We start from the raw sequence: 10,196 nt of genomic DNA, 5'->3' as shown, positions 1-10,196 counted from the left end.
CTTCCCCAATGGTCTGCAAAACCTAACACCAGCACAGACCTGGCGTAGGGTTTGCAGTGGACAGAGCACCAATGTCAGGCCGCTGCATGCTGATCATTGGGGAGGAATATGTTTAGTATGCATTTCCATGCTACTTGCGGTAAGAATTGGAAGAATAATGTGAATCTCAATTATAATGAATGGTGGAGTTATGTCTGTGTAATACGAAAGTATGAAGCACTCCTTGCCCATAAACATCATAGAGTTAAGTCTGTTTTAAAGACTTGGGCTCTATTTTGTCTGGAATCTCATAGCACTGCTTGACCTTTTGCCTTGCCTCTTAGTATTCTCATGGAATGTTGGTAAAGTTATTTTTTTTCCTTTCTTTGTTCTAGTTGAAGGATAGGTTGAAGGATAGGAAACAGAGAGTGGGGTTAAATGGGCAGTATTCACAATGGAGAAGGGTAGTTAGTGGGGTTCCTCAGGGGTCCGTGCTAGGACCGCTGCTTTTTAATATATTTATAAATGATTTAGAGATGGGAGTAACTAGCGAGGTAATTAAATTTGCTGATGACACAAAGTTATTCAAAGTCGTTAAATCGCGACAGGATTGTGAAAAATTACAAGAGGACCTTACAAGACTGGGAGACTGGGCGGCTAAATGGCAGATGATGTTTAATGTGAGCAAGTGCAAAGTGATGCATGTGGGAAAGGGGAACCCGAATTATAGATACGTCATGCAAGGTTCCACGTTAGGTGTTACGGACCAAGAAAGGGATCTGGGTGTCGTCGTCAATAACACACTGAAACCTTCTGCTCAGTGTGCTGCTGCGGCTAAGAAAGCGAATAGAATGTTGGGTATTATTAGGAAAGGTATGGAAAACAGGTGTGAGGATGTTATAATGCCGTTGTATCGCTCCATGGTGCGACCGCACCTTGAGTATTTTGTTCAATTCTGGTCACCACATCTCAAGAAAGATATAGTAGAATTGGAAAAGGTGCAGCGAAGGGCGACTAAAATGATAGCGGGGATGGGACGACTTCCCTATGAAGAAAGACTAAGGAGGCTAGGGCTATACAGCTTGGAGAAGAGACGGCTGAGGGGAGACATGATAGAGGTATATAAAATAATGAGTGGAGTGGAACAGGTGGATGTGAAGCGTCTGTTCACGCTTTCCAAAAATACTAGGGGGCATGCGATGAAACTACAGTGTAGTAAATTTAAAACAAATCGGAGAAAATTTTTCTTCACCCAACGTGTAATTAAACTCTGGAATTCGTTGCCGGAGAAAGTGGTGAAGGTGGTTAGCTTAGCAGAGTTTAAAAAGGGGTTGGACGGTTTCCTAAAGGACAAGTCCATAAACCGCTACTAAACGGACTTGGAAAAATCCAAAATTCCAGGAATAACATGTATAGAATGTTTGTACGTTTGGGAAGCTTGCCAGGTGCCCTTGGCTTGGATTGGCCGCTGTCGTGGACAGGATGCAGGGCTCGATGGACCCTTGGTCTTTTCCCAGTATGGCATTACTTATGTACTTATGTAGTGTTACTATTGTTTGATTGATTTGGTGTTTTCTTTTATGGTATATGTTTTGGAAACCTTCAATAAAAATATGAATAAAAAAAAAAAAAAGAACCCTGTTTAGCATGAATTTGCAATGTACTTGCTGTCAGAGCCCGCGAGTGTGTTGTTTCACACGCTCAGGGGCTCTGAACATGGGGCAGTAGCAAATGCAGGCACAAGTATGGCGCCAATAGCCTCTAGCGCCCGCGTTTGCTTCTGATCATCGGCCCAACAGTGCTTCTCAGCTTGCTCTTCAAGGCTGTAATTAGTTGCTCCAGCCTCTTTCTTTGAGTTCTATCTGTATTTATTCTTGTTCTCCATGGAGCTTCCCTGTGTCTGAGATTCAGCCTGTTGGGCTATGAACATATTCTCCTGCCCTGTTTGTGAACTGCTTTGCTACATCCCACAAGTCCTGAACTGATTTGTTGGAGAAGAAAAAGAAGGAAAATTGTCTTGCCTAATAATTTTCTTTCCTTTAGTCCCAACAGATCAGTCCAAAAACCCATCCTTGAGTTCCAAACAGATCAGTCCAGGAACCCACCCTTGGAGTTTACTATCTGTAGGTATTGATAACCTTTCTCCATTTTGTTTCTTCATTCAACTATGCCTTCTCTTCAAGAACAGTGTAGTGCTACTATGCCACCACCCCTGCTTTGGCAGTAGAACTCTACTTTAGTAGACTTTGGTAGCTCCTGCTTTGAGACTTGTTGTGTATTGTTTCGTTTTGATATCTCTTCTTACAGAGTCCCATATCAGCAATGTCTAGAATACTCCACATATCACTGCAAGCCACCATCATCACGCAATCTTCTGACAACAATGGCAGGTGGATAAATGTAGAACTATCTGTTAACAATAAGTCACTAAGGGCCCTATTTACAAGCCCATGCTGTAGACGCACTAACAGTTTTAGCGCACGCTAATGCTAGAGACACCCATATATTCCTGCTAGAGTAGCCAGGATTACCAAGAGTCTTGACTACAAGTGCTGGTCCTGTCAAGAATCAGATGGATCCCTTGCCCATATGGTTTTTTACTGTAAGAACGTAAGAGCATACTGGCGACTCATTTGGGCAAGTTGTGCCTTATTTTTCATTTGCCTGCGTCCACAGTGCTCTCTTACGATGTTGTGCTCTTAAGAGCCTCTTCTCCTAACCTCTCTATCTTAGAATCCGATAAGAAATTGTTTAATATATTGTTGGCTGTTGCTTTACACTTAATTGTTTCAAACTGGAAAAATAATGTAAATCTAAATTATAATGAATGGTGGAGTTATGTGTGTGTGATTAGAAAATATGAAACTATTCTAGCCCATAAACATCGGTGTGTTCAATTTGTCTTGAAGACTTGGACTCGTTTAGATTCATTTTGTCAGACTCCTAATAGCACTAACTGATTACTATATAATTGCTGATTTGATACGGGTATTGCCATGAAATGCTGATGCTGTTCTGTCTTTTCATTTTTGTTTCTCTATTTGCCATGGATTGTTGTTGCTTTTGGTTATTTTTTTTTCCTTTTTGTTTTGTGTCATGTTTGAGAAACCTTAATAAAAATATGAAACAAAAAAAACCCGCTAGGGCATCTTAGTAAACAGGGCCCTTAATATTCTTAATTTATATACACCAAACATAGATGACCCTCAAATTTTCTATAATCTAACTTCAGAAATAGCTTCAGCGGGTTCAATCCCTATAGGGAGTAGTTTCAATTAGATACAAGAACTCATATTAGATTAAAAAAATCCAACACCTCACTCCATCAATCCAATGAAGGCCTAAGTATATCCTTATTGAAACTATCCCTAGTACTTAAACATTTTTGGTGCGCAACTATACTTTTTTTCTCTCCTCCACATCACAGCTTTTCAAGAATAGATTATTTTTAATTTCTAAAAGCTTAATGCCACTTGTGATCCATACAGATAAACATGATCAGACCATTTCAGTTCATTCTGCCATTATCATTGACCCTTTCGGGCATCTCAGTTCCTACAGTCAAGGCTCCCTGGAGGTTTAACCTTAATTTGCTCCAAGACAAAAACTTTATAGCTCTCATTAGACAAAGCTTCAAAGAATACTTCAAAAACAATTCATTATGACTAGCCACAATAATAAACTGCACTGCTGGCTTAAACAATGAATTAAGAAGAAACAGTTAAACTAGAATCAGGCATTAAACAGCTAGAAAATGAGTACATGAATAATAATACCAACACTTTTCTAAAATTACAAACTTTAAAATGTAACTATATCTCCTCCCTAAACCTAGAAGCTCTAGCATTTATCTCCATACAGAAAAATCAAAATATTATGCAGAAAATAATAAATCTAGCCACCTTTTAGTTCAGTATCTAAAGAATAGAAGTAATAAAACTAAGAGCTCTCTAATCACCGATTCCCCAAACTGCAACTATACTGACGGAGCAGTATAAACTATTACCAACATTTATACAACTCAGAAACCATCTTTTCCAAGTGGGGGAGCAGCCTAAAGGTTAGTGAAGTGGTCAGAGATACTGGGGAACTGGGTTCAATTTCCACTGCAGTTCCTTGTGACCCTGGGCAAGTCACTTAAAACCCTCCACTGCCCCAGGTACAAAAACTTAAGATTGTGAGCCCACTAGGGACAGAGAAAGTACCTGTATATAATGTGTACAGTGCTATATACCGTATTTTTCGGACCATAAGACGCACCGGACCATAAGACGCACCTAGGTTTTAGAGGAGGGAAATAGGAAAAAAAAATTTTCCTTTTTCCCTCCTCTAAAACCTAAGTGCTCCGGTGCATCTTGTCCGAGTTCGGGATCGCCCTCCCCTACTTTTGAATCTCGTCGAGACCGTCAGGAACAAGTCAGGAGGACGGAGAGCAGCGCGCTGGGCAGGAAAGAGGGGGCTCTTTCCTGCCCCGACGTCACTAGACCACCAGGGAACATCGCGTCACGTAAGTAGGGGAGGGCGATCCCGAACTCGCTACCTTCGGACTATAAGACGCACCCCCCATTTTCCTCCCAAATTTTTGGGGAAAAAAGTGCGTCTTATAGTCTGAAAAATACGGTATGTCTAGCAGCGCTATAGAAATGCTTAGCAGTAGTAGCATCTTAAGAGAACCAATGAGATAATAAAACCAAACTGATATAAGGAGTGATATCCTACAGTGCACAGGCATCTGTCTGTGGCTGTCATATGGAATATATCTTTGCAGTGAGGACAGGAATAACAGGACACAACTGATGGCCAACTGTTTTTCTTTTTGTTGTCATCCAGAATGCCATACTATCTTTAGCATGTCTGGCTGTTTATTAGTTAAATGAGAAAACATCTCTCTATTATTTGAATTATCAGTCTAAAGTTAACTGATTTTTGTTTTTCAAATCTGGGATACCAGGGCAGAGTGGAGTGGAGCTGGGTAGGGACATAAATTATATCAGCTTATATCTTCAAAGTACATTTTTAAGATGCTTAAACACAGAATACAATAAGAACACTGCCAAGACACAAACAGCACCAACCCAATCTATGAAAACAGCACTGCAAATGTTACATTAGGCTCTAGAAGTACATCTCCTACTTGGGACAATGGACCAAGCAGGACTGCTACAGCTTCCTACACTAAAATTAGCTGAAACACTCAGCTTGGTCACACATGCAAAATAAGCAAACCCACCAAATACAGAAGAAGGGTCAAGTTAGAAATTGAATATGCAGACCAAAACTAAGGTGAGAAACCCCAATACGCTAAACTGTGCAAGCAGTGCAAGACTAGACAAATGGCACCCGGTCAAAAGAAACCAGACAAAAAAAGCTCCAATCAAAAAAAGTTCCCAACATAAAAGTCCCTGACAGAATAGACTCCTGACAAAACGGCCTGATGAAATAGATTACTGAGAAAGTCCACGGCTTGTCACTTGAAAGTCCTGGCACCTGCCTACGGCTTGACTTCACTATCCACACTTGGTATCTAGTGAGAATCATAAATCTGCTTGAAAACATAATCCAGCTTGATTAAGGAGGTTTCCCTGCCCTGTTTTGTGTACAGTCTATTTTGTCTTGGGTTGTTTTGTTGTGGTTTTTTTTTTTGTGTGGTCTATTATGTTGAGGTGCCCTAGACAAATACAATAGAAACATGTATATTTCCTTGCAAAATACAAAGACATCAGGGATGCACATTGCCCAAAACTGATATATTCCAATTAAAACGTAAAATAAAATGCATTTTTCTACTGCTGACTAGTCATTTTATTTTTTGTGTTGGTCCCAGGTTGACCATCTTCTTTTTCCCTCTCTCCCATTTGGGTTGACCATTTTTCTCTGGCTTCTCTTTCCCCCTCACTTGAGTTGATAATGTACTCAGTTGTTAGTTTAAAACTACTGCATAGAGGAAATAAAATACAAAGCTGCTCTGTCTTAAATCTATGCCTAACTGAAGATGCAGGTTTTTTTTTTAATTATATTATGGACTGTCAAGAGTATTTCTAAATTACCCGTCACCTGAAACACCTTGACAGGTCTCTGTGGCTTTTAACCTGTGTGTAATAAACAGTGGCATAGCCACGGGTGGGCCCAGGCCCACCCACTTTGGGCTGAGGCCCGCCCAGTAGCAGCACACCTATGGTGTGGCTGGCAGGGATTCCCAAGCCCCACCAGCTGAAAACTCCCAACAACTGTCCCTCCTGCATACCTTGTAAATAGCAGATGGCATGCAGGTGAGACAAGGAGAGACCAAATCACCTGTAGGACAGGGAGGGGTTCTTCTGCCCACCCATCTTGGGTCCAGGCCCACTCAAAGTTGGGTGTCTGGCTACGCCCCTAAATGAAGTGACTCAAGGACTAACTACATCGATCCTCCTTATTCTATTCTCTTCTGTAATGACCAAGTGTAAAACAGTTTAAACAATTGGAAATGCTTAAAGATAATATGTACACTCAAATTTCAGCACAAACCTGCCTTCTATTTGTCTTGCATTGTGTATGATCTGTTCCCTTCTTTTCTAAAGCAGAGGGACAAGTAGCGACATATGCATTTCTGTAGGTTTTTTTTCCAGCTCAGACGTATAGAGCTGGCATGCCGGTCATTTCAGGAAAGAAAAGAGTTAAAGCAAATCCTGCAGTCAACGTTCTTTCTTTTTTTTCTTTTTCCTGCGCTGCCATGTTGAGCCAGAACCGGGACTGATGGGCCATCCGCAGCAAAGCAGATAGAGACAGGATGCTGTAGAGAGCTGGTGCAGGTTAATAACAAGCAGAACGTTAGATCCCCGTAAAGGTGTGTCGGGGAGGGGAGAAAAAACTTCGGAGCGCAGAGAAATTGAGATTACAGAGTGTGGCAAGAAGATATAATACAAGCTTGGAAAAGACATAAAGTAGGTAGTAGAGAGAAGCTGCAGGAGATTAAAAAAAAAAAATCCCTTGCTTAAACTAACACTATCTTACTAGGGTTGCCCAAGACTACGACAGAAAAAAAAATAAAAACAGTTCCTACAATGGTCAATCTGCTATCAAAATATGGAGTACATCCAATAAAGAAACAAATAGGCTTAAATACTGTGTACGTTTCCTCCGTTCCCCTCCTTCTATCGGCCCTCTAAATTGCAAACTAGACCACAACAACGTCCACAAACCTTCAACAATAAACTGCACCTATTCCCAACCCCCATCGCACGTGCTCGGGCGACAAGAAAGTAAACTCAGAATTCAGGCCAGGTAGCGAATGCGATTACGCAACGCAGCACTCTTCTGACCAATGAGAGTCGAGTTCCGGGGCGTAGTGCATAGGACGTCAGCCGCAGGAAAAAGGAGGATAGGGATTAGGGAGGGTGAATGTGACGTTTAAAGTGTCAGCGTCAGCAGTGACAACTAAAAAGATCTCAGAGGTGAGAGTTTGTGGGGAGGTTGCAAGTGTGCCAGGGGTAAGATGTTTTTGCTTTCTCTGTAGGAACATATGACCCCTACCCCATTATCTTGCAGGATAGTAGCTATTGTCCCTTTCCAACTCCTTGGAGGGTATAGTGGAATGTTTCCCACTCGCCCCTGGAGGTACACCTGTCGTGATTTCTTAGATATTTCTAATAAATATGTACTAGCTCCCTCATTCTATAACAGGTTGTCTTGAAGTTAGACACCCAGTTTGTTCATGAAAGTTAAGTTATGTATTACTTGCACTTATGCAATGGGTGCTAACTAGTAATTGCAAGAGGGTGTACACAGGGGGAGGTACATCATGGGCATATCCAACAATTATGCATGCAACTTATAGAATGCTGTAAGTGATGTTCCAAAGTGCTACATTTAGGCGTGCACATTAATGCCAGCTATTGACATAGCATAAGTGGGTGTACCTCAGTGTTAATGAATAGATGCCAACTTATGCTAGTATTCAAAGATGGAATCTGATTGCCCAGATGCCATTATAGAATTTATGCTCCGTACACTGCATCTTGGCACTGAACTTCTGGTGTCCTTTCTAGAACTTTCCCCTAAGTGTCTAATGTATGCAAATAGATCTCAGATATTACACTAGGTGTGCCTCCAGGGCAGGGTTAAGACTCATTGGTATTGTGCAAGATAGGAGTTTAAGTGACCCCTCCCACAAGATATGCCGTGTGGTAATAGTTGGCTGTGCACCTACCCTACCCATTTAGGATAATGGATTCAGTGATAATCCCCTTGCAAGGTATAGTGTAAAGTAGTGTGGTTGCTGTGTTAATCCATTTTAAAGGTAATACATAGAAAAATAAGGTACTACCTTTTTTATTGGACTAATTTAATACATTGTTTGACAAGCTTTAGAAGGCAAAGCCTACTTCAGGACAGTATAGTGTAGCATGGGGGTTGTGTGACTCTTCTCTCTCCTTCCCCACAGGATACAGTGCAGCCTCGGAGCTCAGTGATCCAAATATAGGTTATAGTTTAATAAACATTTACTGTACTTGGTCTTTTCCCAATGTGGCATTACTTATGTACTTATGATTTACTTCTTCTACTCGTTCTACACCACTCAGGATTTTGTAGATCTCAATCATATCTCCCCTCATCCTTCTCTTTTCCAAGCTGAAGAGCCCTAAGCTCTTAGGCTTTCCTCATATGAGAGGAGTTCCATCCCCTTTATCATTTTAGTTGCTTTTCTTTGAATCTTTTCTAATTCCGCCTTATCTTTTTTGAGATATGGCGACCAGAACTGAATGCAGTACTCAAGGTGTGGATGCACCATGGAGTGATACAAATGCATTGTAGTATTTTCGATCTTATTCACCATCCCTTTCCTAATAATTCCTACCATCCTGTTTGCATTTTTTGGCCGCCGCCGCACACTGAGCAGAAGATTTCAGAGTATTGTCTACAACGACACCCATATCTTTTTCTTGAACTTTGACCCGCAAGGTGGACCCTAGAATCGGGTAACTGTGATTCAGATTATTCTTTCCAATGTGCATCACCTTGTGTTTGTTCACATTAAATTTCATCTGCTATTTGGAAGCCCAGTCTTCCAATTTGCTAAGGTCTTCTTCAATGTTTCACAGTCCGCACGTGTTTTAACAATCCTGAATAGTTTTGTATCATCTGCAAATTGATCACCTCACTCGTCATTCCGATTTCTATATCATTTATAAATATGTTAAATAGTGCCGGTCCCAGTACAGATCCCTGCGGCACTCCACTGTTCACTCTCCTCCATTGAGAGAAATGACCATTTAACCCTATCCTCTTTTCTGTCCAATAACCAATTCCTAATCCACACCAGAATCTTGCCTCCTATCCCATGACTCTTTTAATTTTCTCAGGAGTCTCTCATGAGGAACTTTATCAAAAGCTTACTGAAAATCTAGATACACTACATCAACTGGCTCACCTTTATCCACATATTTATTCACGCCTTCAAAGAAATGAAGCAAATTGGTGAGGCAAGACTTCTCTCGGCTGAACCCATGCTTACTCTGTCCCATTAAACCATGTTTGTCTAAGTGCTCTATAATTTTATTCTCTATAATAGTTTCCACTATTTTGCCCAGCACCAACATCAGGCTTACCAGTCTATAATGTCCTGGATCACCCGTAGAACTCTTTTTAAAAATTGGTGTCACATTGGCCACCCTCCAATCTTCAAGTACTACGGACAATTTTATCAACAGGTTACATATTACTAACAGCGGACCAGCAATTTCATGCTTCTTTGAGTACCCTTGGATGTATGTCATCTGGTCCAGGTGATTTACTACTCTAATTTGTCAATTTGGCTCAGTACATCTTCCAGGTTCACCAAGATTTCTTTCAATTCCTCCACATCATCACCCTTGAAAATCATTTCCGGTACAGGCAGGTCTCTTACATCTTTTCCCGTAAAGACAGAAGCAAAGAATTCATTCAGTTTCCCCACTATGGCTTGTCCTCCCTGTGCACCCATTTTGCTCCTTCGTGATCTAACAATCCCACAGATTTCTTCGCAGGCTTTCTGCTTCTGATGTACATATGTTTGCCTGTGTGCTAGAGTTAGCACTTCTGTCTTGATTTTTGCTTTCTGTCTGTGTGCCTGGTTGGCACTTCTGTCGTGTCCCTTGTTTCTTTGCTCGTGTTCTGGTTTTGCTCTTCTGTTTAGTCTGCCTTGCCTTGTGTTCTACCTAGTCTGTCTTGTATTGTCTTGTGTTCTGCTTAGTCTGCCT

The 10,196-nt window shown here is 41.2% G+C and overlaps 1 protein-coding gene across 3 annotated transcripts in view; it reads left to right on the top strand.

Moving 5' to 3' along the window:
• The first annotated feature begins 7,322 nt into the window (after nucleotides 1-7,322).
• Nucleotides 7,323-10,196, top strand: part of PEBP4 (phosphatidylethanolamine binding protein 4) — a 539,830-nt gene continuing 536,956 nt past the window's right edge. The window contains exon 1 of one of the 3 annotated variants that reach the window (XM_030202039.1): nucleotides 7,323-7,412. The gene's annotated coding sequence lies outside the window, so the exon portion shown is untranslated. The other 2 variants (XM_030202037.1, XM_030202040.1) reach the window with 2 other exon arrangements.

This window comes from Microcaecilia unicolor, chromosome 4 (assembly GCF_901765095.1).
Source record: "Microcaecilia unicolor chromosome 4, aMicUni1.1, whole genome shotgun sequence".
Lineage (NCBI taxonomy): Eukaryota > Metazoa > Chordata > Amphibia > Gymnophiona > Siphonopidae > Microcaecilia > Microcaecilia unicolor.
The sequence above is the reverse complement of the archived record's forward strand: the minus strand, read 5'-3'. Positions and strand labels throughout refer to the sequence as shown.